This window comes from Lagopus muta, chromosome 2 (genome assembly GCF_023343835.1).
Source record: "Lagopus muta isolate bLagMut1 chromosome 2, bLagMut1 primary, whole genome shotgun sequence".
NCBI lineage: Eukaryota > Metazoa > Chordata > Aves > Galliformes > Phasianidae > Lagopus > Lagopus muta.
This window is the reverse complement of record NC_064434.1, coordinates 101395903-101410048: the sequence shown is the minus strand read 5'-3', so window position 1 is coordinate 101410048 and position 14146 is coordinate 101395903. Positions and strand designations below refer to the sequence as shown.

General features: G+C 44.3%; 1 long non-coding RNA gene across 4 annotated transcripts in view; it reads right to left on the bottom strand.

Moving 5' to 3' along the window:
* LOC125690231 (uncharacterized) overlaps positions 1–14146 on the bottom strand; it is a 51010-nt gene that overhangs the window by 6051 nt on the left and 30813 nt on the right. For 3 of the 4 annotated variants that reach the window (XR_007375556.1, XR_007375558.1, XR_007375559.1), the window contains 2 exons: positions 8920–9037; positions 2187–3704 (listed from right to left, as the gene is read on the bottom strand). This is a non-coding gene — a long non-coding RNA (uncharacterized LOC125690231). Of the gene's footprint in view, positions 1–2186; positions 3705–8919; positions 9038–11796; positions 11881–14146 lie in introns of all 4 variants that reach the window. The other variant, XR_007375557.1, reaches the window with a different exon arrangement.

Genomic DNA, 14146 nt, shown 5'->3' with positions numbered 1-14146 from the left:
CAAAATCATTTTGTTGGGAAAGGAATGATTGCAAAATAAATTCTGCTGCACATTTGTATGGGATACACTGTATGGGATCCCATGACCAGGAGGTGAGTGGATTTCTTCTGGACAGTGAAGAGCATTTCTTCCTCTTTTCTTGTGTCAGACTTCTCAATGAGAGGGGAAACAGCAAAGATGATGGGATGGCGCAACTTACAGTCATGTGCTCCTGTTGCTTATTTAAAGCATTGCTGAAGTTACTTATTTTTCCTACCATCAATCTTAGAGGAGTTGAAGAAGCAAATCTTCCCACCCAAAAGATCAACCTGAAACAGTCACAAAAACAGGCATGAAAAGTCTGGCTAAATTAGAATCATAGAGTGGCCTGGGTTGAAAAGGACCACAGTGACCACCTACTTTCAACCCCCTGCTGTGTGCAGGGTCACCAACCAGCAGACCAGGCTGCCCAGAGCCACATCCAGCCTGGCCTTGAATGCCTCCAGGGATGGGGCATCCACAACCTCCTTGGGCAGCCTGTTCCAGTACTTCACCACCCTCTGTGTGAAAACCTTCCTGCTAATATCTAACCTAAACCTCCTCTGTCCCAGTTTAAAGCCATTCCCCTTAGAATTGTTTGGTTAGAAGGAACCAAATGAAGAAGCTGTAGCTTGTGGCAACATTACTAACTGTAGATGGACTTCTGTTTGCTAGACCAACTACATCAGTTAATGTTGACCTCATTGTTTGCTGCGAAGTCATGATGCATTTCTCAGTGCCCTGCAGAATCACCTCAGTGAGACCAAAATAAAACCCACAGAAAGGTTTTATATAACATTGAGGCTACAGGATCTCTAATGTAGTTTTCTTATTGGATCAAGAGCCAAGAACAACTTAAATTCATTAGCTAATGGCCTGTGACAATGAAGAACAAAGACAATTATTATTGCTATCTCCCAGCTGATCATTTCTGTTTGAAGAAAACGCAACAAATTATTGTTCTCCCATATTAATGCATCATAACGGATTAATATCATATTGAGAAAAACCTATTTCTTTCAAAATGCAGACTAATGCTGGATAAATTTGATTTTTATAGATGAAAGCTTGGTAGAAAAATCGAGATTTTATTAGAGCCATGGACAATCATATTACTTTTTGTATGATAGGAAGACTTCAGTATTGAATCAGGAAATTGATATCAAGGATTTTTTTCTCCTAAAGGCTTATCAATTTCCTGAGCATCTCTCATTGCATCTCAAATTCTTATCCTTGGATATTATAGCCACTGTATCATAATGACTATTTTTATTTATAGGATAATCTGGAGAAAAAAATACAATATGGAGTCTTGAGGGGAAGTGAAAGCCTCCTTCCTCCCTCAGTATCAGTTGTTGATCCAATTACTTTCACTTGAGAAGGAAGTCAGAGTGGTTGCACATTTGGAACGATAAATATCATTACTTCACTTCTGCATCATTTACAAAACCTCACTTTCCATGAGGTTTTTGTTTAGGAAAATGTGATATGGTTAAAGAGCCTGAAGATTCTGAGTCTGTTTCTGAAATGCAGAAAAAAAAGCAATATCTTAACATAGAAAGGGAAAATCAACTCCTCAGTTTCAGCAAAACATACACTACATCACACTCCTTGCAGTTTTTAAGGCCCACAGGTAAAGCAGTGAGGAAATGGCACGTCACCCAAGTCTGCCAAGAGCTGTAAATTCAGACTAAGCAGGACCCAGCTGGATCCACCAGGGCCCTTTCCTGGGCTTGTGCACATGCACAAGGAGCTGGCAGCTCTAAAGCACTGCTAAGCTTCCCCAAGGCTGCTAACTCTAGCTCCATGAGCCAGGCTAGTCCCTGTCACACAGTGAGAGAGACCCACCAACATGCTCAGTTGCCCAGCATCTACTGCAACTAGCAGCTGTGGCTTTCTCTAATTTTCATTGTCACTTAAGGTTTTCTGAAGGTTTATGTGCTCCAAGACCACACTGCCTCTTACCAGCAAGATGCTAGATAACTACTGTCAGCAGACACTTCTCCCAGCACCAAAGCATACGATCCACAACTCTTTGTAGTATCAAGCAATCTTACAAGGAAGCCCATAACTCCTGGTTTTATGGACAATATTTTATGGAACTGCACATTGTAGGAAACACCTGCCTGTTGTTCCTGGAGACCACATGGAAGTACCCAGAAACTCACCTGGAGCTGCAGCCCATACTTCATACGTCAATTGCTCCTAGTTACCATCTGTGGATGTTCAGACCTCTGCATTACTCTGGTGGTAGTGGGTCGTTCATTTGGGGCTTGACAAACCCCAGACTCATCCTCTAGTGATATGTGCTGGCCACAAAGCCTCAGTTAGTTACGCTTTGTATCCCAGCTTTCATCCTTCCTGAAGCAAAAGTAGCTGGGGAGAAGTTCTGGTGTCCCAGCATGGCATAGGTATGAAATTACAACTTGTCCCAAGGATGCTCCCCCTGTTCCACAAAACAGCCTTTGTACATCTTCTCTTTGCAGCTGACCTTTGCAGTGTAAGCCACTGAGACTTAATAAAATGCATAACGTGGACTACGTACACGGAGTGTTACAGATTATGAAATTCAGTGCCATGTTTTAGAAGTCATAAAAACATTATTTAATTCCCAGTAACTCCCCTCCTCCCCCTTCCCCCAAGAGACTTCAGAATATGTTTATGCACTAAAGCGCCAAAATGATAAAAGGCGCTGATTTTGTGCTATTTGCATTGTGGTGAGCTAGTTATTACATGGCATTTCATAAATACAGGGAGTCAGAAATAATTAGTATGCTGAATAACAAGCTTTCCTCTACAATGCAGTGCAGTACATTTTAAATCACCCATTTTCAGGAAGCACTTGCACAGCCTGGCTCGAACACAACAAATAAAAGGGGACTCTTTGCGGGGAAAAAAAAAAGCTGCTGTTGGGTTTTGTTCTGTTTTCTTTCCCTTTAAAGGGTGGTGTATTGATATCAACAGCCCCATGGCCGCAGGGACAAGCAGCAGGAGCTGCGCCTTTCCCAAGTGGCAGGGACAAAAGCGGCAGCATGTCTTGCTGTTACAGCACGAGGGACACGTTCCAAGAGAGCATCGCGTTCGTGAGATTAAAACTAATGCAAACACCAAGCAAAATCCTCCTTTGAAGGAAGGAGATGATTTTAAACTGCTTGTAATTAAGGGAGAAGCAGCAGTGTGCACAGCTCTGCGCCAGCCAAGGAGTTCTCCACATTTTTGCTGCTCGGCTTGTAGTACTTTTTTTTTCCTTTTGTAAAAACACAGAGTGGATTTTATTGCCTTTTTTGGATATTAATATGCAATCAATTATAAATTGTGAGCTGCTGCACTGGGTAATTTCTCTGCAAGAATGCCAAGCAGGTTCTGTGCTGGATCAGCCCCTGTGACAGCACAGCAACTAGCAGCGCCTGAGCCATGTTTTAGAAGCAAGCTGTGCGCAGAGGCTCAGCAGGGAAGCTGGAGCAAACCCCATCTCAAGGCCAGCTTGTGATGCTGAATGTTACCCTGCCAAATGTTCTTTTTGGAAAGAAAAAGAAAACTTAGCTCACATTCTCAGGAGTAGTGAATCAGGATAAGAATTGGAAACGGCAGTATCAGCTGTCCACATGTGCATCAGAGGTGCTTGCCTCGATTTGCTCCCCTGCCATCTGCTGTTGTGCCGGCACCACAATCAGGGCTCCTTCTTGCTGCTCACCAAAGGAGAGAAAAGGACAATTTTTAAATGCAAGGTTAAAAAAGAAAAAGGGAAGGCAGTGTGAGCTTTTGTGTCAGTGGTTTGTGTCCAAGACAGAGCTCTATCTCTACGACTGTGTTGCACTAGCCCTCAACATAGCTGATTGTAGGGGATTGTAGGGGAGCTCGATGGCACAGAAGTAGCCTCTTCCCTGATGTTTCTCCTACGAGGAAGTATTTCCAAAAGAACTACTCTCACCCTGAGAAAAAACACAGTTATCAGTAATTGTTCACATTAATCTACGAAAGCCTTAATGACTGGTGGGGCCAAAACAAAGCCGGAAGTAGGTGGCTGTGTCCCCTCCAAGCCCAAGCAGCAAGCACAACTGAATTTGGCATGGGTACCAAACCTGTAAAAATACAACCCAAAGGAGCAGCTAAGAATGCAGGTGTGCAGAAAGTATCAATGTTTATGTCTGCTTTCCATCTCTTTGCTGTTAAAAATCCCCTTGGCTATGTGGAAGAATGTTTTCCTACACTGCAAAAGAAAAGTGCTAGCCAAGACCAGGCTCTACTTTTTTAACATTAATCACAGGACTCAGCCTTGGTGGGTGTCATAATTTGGTTTTGGTAACCTAATACATAATAAGAACCCTACACAGTAACACCAGCTCAGAAAGAAACACTGAGCTGAGGCCACAGCTGTGATACCCAATTGCCTTCGCCTAGATACTGCAGTCAGCATGCATAGTCCTTAATAGGGAGTTTCAAAACAGCCTCCAACATTTGTAGATGTAGAGCTCAACCTGTTTGCTGCAGTGTCAGGAGATTTGAGGACACTCCAGTCACCTTGCTTCAGCACTGCCCCAGGCTTTCAGCAGAGCTCCCTTTCCTCTCAACACCTACATTCACCTGCCAATTAACAGCTCATAAAAAGAACTTCCAAAAGTGTCTGCAGTTTGTCAAAGTCTGCATTTGATGATAAATACTTAAAAGATCAAATGTCTAAATTATCTCCTAGTCCTCGTGTTTTTGTGTTTTTTTTTTCTTTCCTTTTCATCCTTTACTATCCCTTAATTTATCAGAGGTCTTAGCCAGTGCAAATGAACTACCCACACACACTGCTGTGTGTGACAGCACAATCCATCTAGGAAAATTAATTCAGGAGCAGTGATTTTCTTATGCCTTTTACTTTCTCAGGGCCCAGGAGCTCTTACAGAGCTTGCTAAGGAACCATTTTGATTGGCCTGTTTGTGTGAAAATAACCCACGTTTCCTTGGCATGTCAAGAATACAACATGCCAGCAATAACTTGCATACTTTTGAAGGCCTTTCTGCTTGTGAAAGACTAGCATGCTACTAGCTGTATCAAGAGGTCTAAAACATGCTTGTGGGACTTGAAAAAGGCCTTTCCAATGGCGGATGTAAGTTAATTTGCAAGGCTAACTCATTAAATTAGCAGAACTGCTACATCTCTCAAGGAGTAATTGCCATGTTATGCAACAGATGAATCTAAAAAGGAAACCTCACATTGCTTAGCTAATAATGAAATAACAGACCATCACAAACTCTTTCCAGACTACTCTTATTTGGATGTGCTCCACGTCCTTTTCCAAGCCAGCATAAGCTTCTGGGTTATCCTACCTCCTCTCATATTTCTACATTTACAGTTTGATCCTGGCCTGGATAGGTAGGCAGAAGCAAGCTGAGAGGAACAGCATTACCTTCACAACCTGTGGCAATACGTATTGGAAAAGAGCATTCCATCCATCTGAAGGATTGCCACGTCCATAGGGTTTCATGCAGCCCTGTTTAGTTTGTAGCTTCTTTAGATCACTTTAGATTTAAGGTTACTTAAACTTGTAACATTTCCCTTTTTACTGCTATTGTAAATAGTTATTGCAGGAATAGGGAACTTTTTTCTTTTTTTAAACATGGAATTGATCTTATGAGCAGCCTCCTTCAATGTGTTAAATTGAAGATAATTATACAGCATCCAATAGGAGGACTGTGTCAGAATCTCGAGATCTCAGACACTGCACGGTCCCTTGCATTTACATGTCCTTCACAGCAAAGGAACAGCAGCACTTGGTAGAAGTGTTTGCTAATGGCGTGAGTAGAACTAATGGCATCTGAAAGATGAACAGCCACCCAACTCCCAGCAAGGAAGCTTTCTGCTCTGCCCCCCTGAGAGCAAACCGACAGAGCTAGCTTCCTGCCCTGACACCAGCACAGACTGCTGACCTGTGGCTGAGCAGCAGCTCATGTCTGGGGCAGGACCGGTTGTGCTAACCCACCAGACCTGCAGTTAGTAACAGCAAGTAACATGCTGCCAAGGGGACCATTCACAGGTTCCTTCATTCACTACACATGGACAAGATGATATCTGTTAAATCATCCTCAGTTGGCATTTACCAGGTCAGCCTCCTTTACCTAGGTGTGTTTCCCTTCTTCTCCCCCCAGAGCAGAGGAGCTGAGGGGAGGCCTGACAGCGGCTGCAGCTCCTCACAGGGAGCAGAGGGCAGCGCTGAGCTCTGCTCTGTGTGACAGCGACAGCATGGAGCTGTGTCAGGGGAGGTTCCCTCTAACTCAGGATATTCTCTGATTCTTCTCTCAGCTCAACATAAGAAATGACAGAAACTCTCAGCCACTTCTTTTATAGACATTAGATTAATTTTTCATTCCTGCGGCCAGCTACCAGCCCAGCAATTGCAACCAAACATCTGCCTGGGGCAGCAGTGCAGCCCTACCCTAGCAGGGCTGAAAGCCCACCAGAGGACAGCAATGGCTCTCCAAGAGGAGCCCCTGAATATCAGAACGCCCGCATGGCAGCAAACATCCTGGCCAGATCCCATCTCCAGCCATGAGCTGCATAGGACCTGGTTGCTTGGCTGCATGCTTCAACCCTCTCTGCAGAGCAGAAATCTGCACCAGTACTGCTGCCCAGACATCTCAGAGCACAGAGGAAGGAATGGTATTTGCTGTTACACCTACTTATGTCTCTGCTGGGCAAAAAACTAGCCCTTCTGGCTCATCTAGTCTTTACCCAAAGATCTAGAGTTCAATTACATCCTTAGCACATCTGGTTTTAGCAGTGCAAGCTGAATACTCCAGAAACCACAGAGCAAAGGTGTCTGAGTTAAGAATGTGCTTGCGATTAAAAAAAAAAAAGTACAAAAGTTTTCAAGTGTTTGTTTAGAGAAAATAATTTTCATTTAAATGCTGGCACAATTTCAACAATTTGAGCTTAATTTTGAAGTGTTGAAAATGCCTTCAGATAATTTCTGTACATTCCAGACCCCAAAAGTTATCATAGGAAGTAAGTCACCTAAGAAATCAGCTAACAGCATAGCTGAAACTCATTTCCTGTTTTCTAAGAAAACAAAAAAGGGCTCCATGCTTTTAAATCTTTCTGAGAAAGATCTTCTCGTGAATAGTTTACGATAGGCAAGTGGGGTTTGACTTTCTCCCGCCCAAAAACAATGTTCTCTCCTTGAAAATGCCTCCAAAGCTCTCACATGCCATATTGGTTCCAGTTGTTCACTGGACTTCGGTACTGTTACAGTTGGTGTTACAGCTGGAAAGATAATTGTGATGAAAACCAAGCAAAATTGGGTCCTCAGCTCAGCTCAGACAAGTTTGCAGATCCCAACCAGACAGATCACAGAAGGGCTCCTACACTGAAGTTTTGTTAGCAGCCCCACTTGTAACACAGTGTGCCTCCATCTAGCAAGACAAGATGTTGCAATGAGCTGCAACTGCTGCTGTTGCCTCATACTGGTTTCAAGGGAGCAGATTCTTTAATATTTTGCTAGGGTTTGCTAGGGAAGCTGGTTTCCATTTAAAAAGGAGGGGAAAAAATCCCTCTAAGCCAGCTTTTGAATGCTTTCCTTTGTTAACTAGCACAGTTAACAGGCCTGAATATGACAACAAATTTCACATCAATAGCATGCCTCAAAGGGAGAAAATGAGCAAGGAAAAGCAGCTTCAACAGCGGTAAGTGAGAGGATACCTGACAGCACAATCTGCTTTTGGGTTGGTTTACAGAAAGAAAGAAAATATTAAGAAGATAAATATTAATAGCGTTCCCTCTCTGTCAGGATATCCCTTCCCTTGCAATCATGCAGTTTTATTGGACCTTTGTGCTCACAAAGCACTGAGGCACAATCTGTTTCCCCACTAGGAAAAGATGAAGAATGTCAATTTGATTTTGCTAAAGCCAATGGTGTTCTTGGAGGGAAAAGTATGCTAGCAATCTGCTAGCACAGCCAGTGCAAACACAAAATATCTGCCTGTGGAAGACAGGGGCTTCATCCCCCTGTTGTTGAGTTTGGTGGCAGTTACCTATTTGCAAGCCACTCAAATCCTCTGTTACATTTTTGTGTTGCCCTTCCACCAGGCTAATCTTTGCAATTGTAACAAGGAAGAAAAGCCGATGCTCTCTTCAGTATAAACATCAGTGAAAATAATGTAGCCCTTTGCTTTCGTCAAGTCTGAACAACCTCCTGGAAAGCCACCTTTATTAGAATTTATCAATTTATCTATCTCAAGCACCTCTACATTTCTTCAAGTGATCAAGCGATCAGCAACTGCTACTGCTTGAAGCTTACCCTGAGATATCATAGAGTCTTTCATGGAAGAGGGTTCATTTTTTGAGATGGCCATTTTGGGTCCTGACTGAAGAAAAATAAAAACTGATACTCACAAAATCCTTTGTTAGATTTACAAATGCAGTCAACCTAATTTTTTTATTTTTATTTATTTTTTAAACCTTGTTCTTCCTCCAGATTTAGCTTGTATCCCAACTTTCTGTTTCCTACAGCAACTTTCTTTGGGCTGTAGCTCAATCTGCACACGATTAACCTACAGATACTCTCCAACAGCATTTCTACTTGGAAGCAGCCAAGAAATTAAAGGTAAATTAGTTCACTGTTGAATCACTTGATATAATAGACTCAGTGTGTTAATCCTGATGTATATGGTCTGGGAAAGAGAGTAGAGAGGGCTGCTGTGTTGGTTTGGGAAGTTTTTCTTGTCTGTGCCTAGCACATGTGGTAAGGCAACAGCAATAAATCAGAACAAAGGAAATAAAGCACTAAGGCTTTAGGGAACATGTGTTTTAGAAGAAAAAGTTGGCTCACCACTAAAAACAGTACTGCCTCATAACGGATGTTTAAAATACAGATGTAAAAGAGAAAGACAAAATTATGTAAATAATACAGTGACTTACAGGTCGGTGCAGCTTTCAAACAACACTGCAAACGTATCCATTTTCCTGGGCCCAGACAGACCTCAAGCTCCAAGACAGTGTCCCATCTCATCTCCAAGCTGTGTTGTAACACATCAGGCTGCCAACAAAGCATTAAGTAGTTAAAACCAACCCAAGTAACCAACATATCTTTTCCCAGGATCAAGGCTCCCCAGCTGCTATTGACAGCCCCACTGCAAAGCAACATCAGCTTGAGACACGCAGCTGGAGGAGTAATTTGTCTTCTCAGGACTCATGCATCCCTCATGCTGTAACGGCATGCTATGGCAGCAGTTTCACATGGCAACAGAGGACTTTGCTGAGACTCCTTTCTCAATGCTGGGCAGGCAGAAATGCTCAACTGAAGTGATAATTACTCTGGAGCAGATTTTTCCAACATTTAGGAGTCCTAGAAGGGAAGAAGGGGGAGGGGAGTTCTCAAAGTCTCCAGGTGGGTCAGACCCAATCCCCAAGCTGGGCACTTTCCTCCTCTCTCCCTACAACTTAGTGTCCTTTAAGAAGTGCCACTCTGCACTTTCAGGCACCTCAATGTGTCTGCAAAGAATGTGAGGTTTCATATCACAACCTCCTGTCTCATGGGATGCTCCTGGGACTTCCAGCCAGGCCAGGGGCCAACACTGGGCAAACCCAGGCTGTGGGCAGGAAAGCAACCCCAGCAGCTGGCGGGACACAATAAAGCCCAAGAGAATGAAAAGGCTCCTACTTGTCTGTCCCATGCCTGTTAACTTTCTAGGGTAAATGGCCTTTATTTCATTTAATGCAATATCTTTGCCAGCAGTCCTCTGGCCAAGTAGTATAACATTAAATGTGCCCTACACACACTTTGCTTTCAATGTTGGTCTGTCTTTCCATATTTCCCCTCTTCTCTTACTTTATCAGTTCCATTCTTACATAGAAACAAAGCCTGTGTGTTGAGAACTGAGCTGGGGCTGTGAAAAAAGTTACAGGAGGAAGACATCATAAAAGTAATCTTGAAAAAATAGTTTGGGTGTGATTGATGAGCTCAGACCTGTGATAAGTCCTTATTTAAAGCCGAAGGTAGAGAAACAGAGCCAGCAGTGGGAACGCTTAGGAGTAAGGAATGTGGAGCCACATCTCCCTGCATCAGTAGGTAAGTGATGGATGCTGGAGGGAACGAGGGTCTGGCATTATCCCCAAGCAGGGCTTTGATCAGGATGCACAGCACAAAGCACAAAAAGGACAGGGAACAGCACAAAACCTGCAGGAATATTGCAGAGGAAGGGAAGAAAAAATGCAATTCCCTTTGCTACTGACTAGTGGTGAAACAGTAAAATCCTGGCATAACAATCTTAAAATGCATCCAAAGAGTACCTCTCTACAGTGAGGAGAGGAGAAAAGTCATCTCAGTCAGCACTTCTCCTCATTCACCATCTTGAAAACCTGACCAGGAGCCAACAGCACATGGTGGGCTGGCTGCTCAAAGCTGAGAAGTATCAGCTCTACTAGATTGTAAGGTTAAAGCAGGGCATACTAGAAGGGGAGTTTGCAGACACCAGTGCTCTGAAACAGTACCATCCCACCACCTGAAATCACATACCATGTGCTGAACTGGGCAGTGCCTTTCCACCCTACTGGTCCTAGCAGGCTGGTATTTTACCAGACACTGCCATTTATCATCTGAGAAGTGAAAGCCACTCATATCCTGCAGCAACCAGCGCCAGAGCAGACAGGGCCAGATATCTCTCTCCTGGGAAATGCTCCCATCCTTGCTCCATCAGGTCATGCAAGCACAAGCAACCCAAAGAGTCTCAAAGGGAGCTTCCTCACATAAATGGGCTCTCCAAGCTTCAGTAAATGAAATCTAGAAAAGATTGGTTTGGGTTAGAAGCAGAAGGAACTTGGGCAGGTTAAGGGACTGATGAGCAGGGAAAATGCACAGCAATCTGGAACAGCTGCCCTGCAGTATTCAGTAGGACCCAGCAGTGCCTGTTTCAAATGATAAATCTGAAAATGAGGCCTCCAAAATCTTGATGCTAGTTTAAAAACCCAAGCAAACGAAGAACTCAGTGAATTTCTGGTTCTTTATTCATTGCTTTCCAGTTACTGAGCCTGAAGAATATATTCAGGTCATGTTTTCAATCTTTTCTCCATTATTACAAAAGAAAGAAGCATGTTTTATAATATTACATTGTAATGAAAACTGAGATTTCCTCCTTGTGCTCTCTTTCAGGGTCCACACCTCTGAGGAAAGCTCAGAGCACTGTCAATTTGTGAGAAAACAGAACAGGCAGAATTGGAATTCCAGAGGCGGATGATCACAGGTGAACTCAGTACAGACGTTTTATTAAATCGTGCAGACATTTTATAAATCAGCCAAGGCCAAATTATTGCTAAGAGAAGAAATCAATTTTAAACCAAAAAAAAAAAAAAAAAAAAGGCTGTAGAAGCCAACCTAGTCAAAGCCTTACAGAAAAACTCAGAGCCTGGAACACAGGGTTTTGGCTGCTGCCCATGACTGCAGCCCTGCTGTGAGAGCAGCCAAGGACCACCCCACTGCTGGAACACTAACAGGGGACAGCCACAATCCCACCCAACGAGTCCCCAGACACACAGATGTCACTGCAAGATCCCCTCCTTCTGCCATGCCCTGGTCTTGGCGCTCAGGCTCCTGCCCTGTGGCTGACAAACTGGGTCAGGGTAATCTCCAGCAATCCAGCTAAGCCAGCTTTCTGCCTGCTCTGCATTTTCAGCAGCAATGCACAGCAGATGTAGTGGGGGTCAGGATCTGGCCCCCCGCATGCATAGTTTTAAAGATCACATTCAGCAGAAGCTATTGCGAGGAGGAAAAAATTGCTGAGCCCAAGTTATTCCTCTGACCTTGAATGCTTTAAAACATAATATTTTATTTGGCTGGTTATGGGAAACATGTGGCAGAACCTTCATTTTTCTGGAAGGTTTGTCCTGCAACACAAAAGGAAGAAAAATAATCAAACTTCTATTCCACCTCTCTCTGCTATGCACATCCCTGCACCCACATAAGCTGCTCTCACTTGAATTTTAAGATCTGAATACATTTGATAACTGTATTTGCTCGGCAGAAATGCCAACAAAGTTCCAGTCAAAAACAAACACTGCGGTCTGCAGGTTTGGGGCAAACAGGAACATGCCCCCATTAAAAGTTCATGCTCAGAGTGAAATCGGAAGGGTCAAAATGAACAGTTACTTAAGAAAAAAAAAGTTCAGGACACACATCAGTAGCACAAAACGTTCAGCCAGCAATTCCTACCATACCTAGAAGCAGCTGAATTTTGTTCAGCGCTCAACAATTATAAAGCTTTACCTGAGTACAAGGCTTTTGCAGAACCATTTGGGGGGAGAAAAGTTTATTTTCAGAGTTCTGGTTTCCAATCTGACCTAAATTCTGCCGCATAGCTGTTCTCTTGTTTAAAAGAGACAGGACTAACTCACTCACCTCCCCAGCCTCCTGCACATGCCAAGGATCTCCAGCAGTATTTGCAGGGGAGACATTATATTCAACAGAAGGAACACAGCAAGAGGGTTTCCTGCTTTCTCCATTCTGCCAGCTGCTCTTGCTGCATCCAACTCCCTCCTGAGCCTTTCCTATGGACACATTATAAAAGACTCCTCCTACTATGGCTAGTGGGGCTTCAAGCCCTCAACCTGCAGAGCGAGTGGAAGCCTGCTGCAGCAACACAAGAGGTGCTGAGTCCCTGGTCCTCTCCTGCAGACAGATGATGCTGCAGGCATGCAGGTGTAGAGCCTAAGTACGTTTCACTCTACCAGCTCAGCTCCACAGTTGGTTACTTCCAACTGGAAGACAGCAGCAAGCAACAGTGGGAGGTAGCCTTCCCGGCCTTTCTATCCGCTGTAGACACATCACAGCAAATGTATTTCTAGACATCTCAGAGCAGGAAAAGGGTCATGATGGTTAGGGCAGTGATAGCTATTGCCCTACTTCCTTCAGCAGAGGTAAATCCCACAGCTGTCCTCTAAGGCTTCTCCGCAGCTAAGCAGGACCTGTAGCTCCTTCTCCTCCTGCTGAGCAACCAATTAGCCCCAGGCAATCTCTTTCCTTTTAAGTAACAGGCAAGTCTGCTGTTCAAGGCACCTGTGCTCTGTGTTCAGCAAATCAGCTGCCATCTGGCTGTGCTCGTCAGGCAGCCGGTGAGAGCCCCTGTGTGCAGTGCCTGTTGCACAGCCAAGAGCTCGCTGCTGCTCAGCAGCTGGCAGTTGGCACAACAGCCACGCATGACTCAGGCTGGCGCAGCGCTGGAGATGCGTTCCCCTAGTTTATATCTGCAAGAGATTCATTGCGTTCAGACAGTGTTGTTGGCATGCAGCTACGCTGTAAAAATCTGGAGTTAATAAACTCCACTTTCAGGTCAAGGCACTGCTGTCCAGGGTGTAGCTTTGTAGTGCAGGCAGTGCTCACTCCCACCCCAGCAGTTAGTTGCTGCTGATGTGTTTCCCATTGGGAAAACCCCACAACTGCATACAAGAACAACTCTGGGAAAAGCCTCTTGCTTCACCTCGTCCTGCCCAACAACCTGGCCCTTCTGCTCCCTTCAGGGTGGAGAGCACAGCCCACAGTCCTGCAGCCCCAGTCTTTACCCCCAACCATGTGACAAGTTTGCACCTGGAACCTGCAAACTCGGCTCCCCCTAAGAAAGGAGGGAATATTTAAAATAAAAATAATAATTAAAAAAAAAAAGAAGCAGAAGATGTCACAGATGTTGCAACCCCTTGAAACCAGAGGAATCTGAACAGTGTTAATTCAATTCCAGGTACAGAATAGTGACTGCCCTGGATAGCACCTCACTGCAGCAAAGCAAATCCCTCCTGAGAGAGCTGGTCAGCCCCTTCTCCTTCCGCTCCCCCTCAAGGGAACCTGTCCTGGAGCATTTCTGGCTACGTAGGCCTAAACCTGCTTCAGATCCACCCTTTAACCTCCGTGCCTTACATCCAAAGCTGCAAGATGGAACATTTTTTCTTTTCCTCACCTTTCCTGCAAGAAAGCATAATGAAAGGTAAGCTTTGCTCTTTGGACGCTTTTTGCAGAACCACAGTGGACAGAAAGGAGAGAGACATTAAAGGGATAGAACACTGAGGGAAACCTCTTCCCTCTCCTGGCACTTAATCCATCTCTTTTCTGCTGCTCTGCCAAGCATTTGTGGCCCTGGGGGGACACTGCACTGTCCCCTTGTAG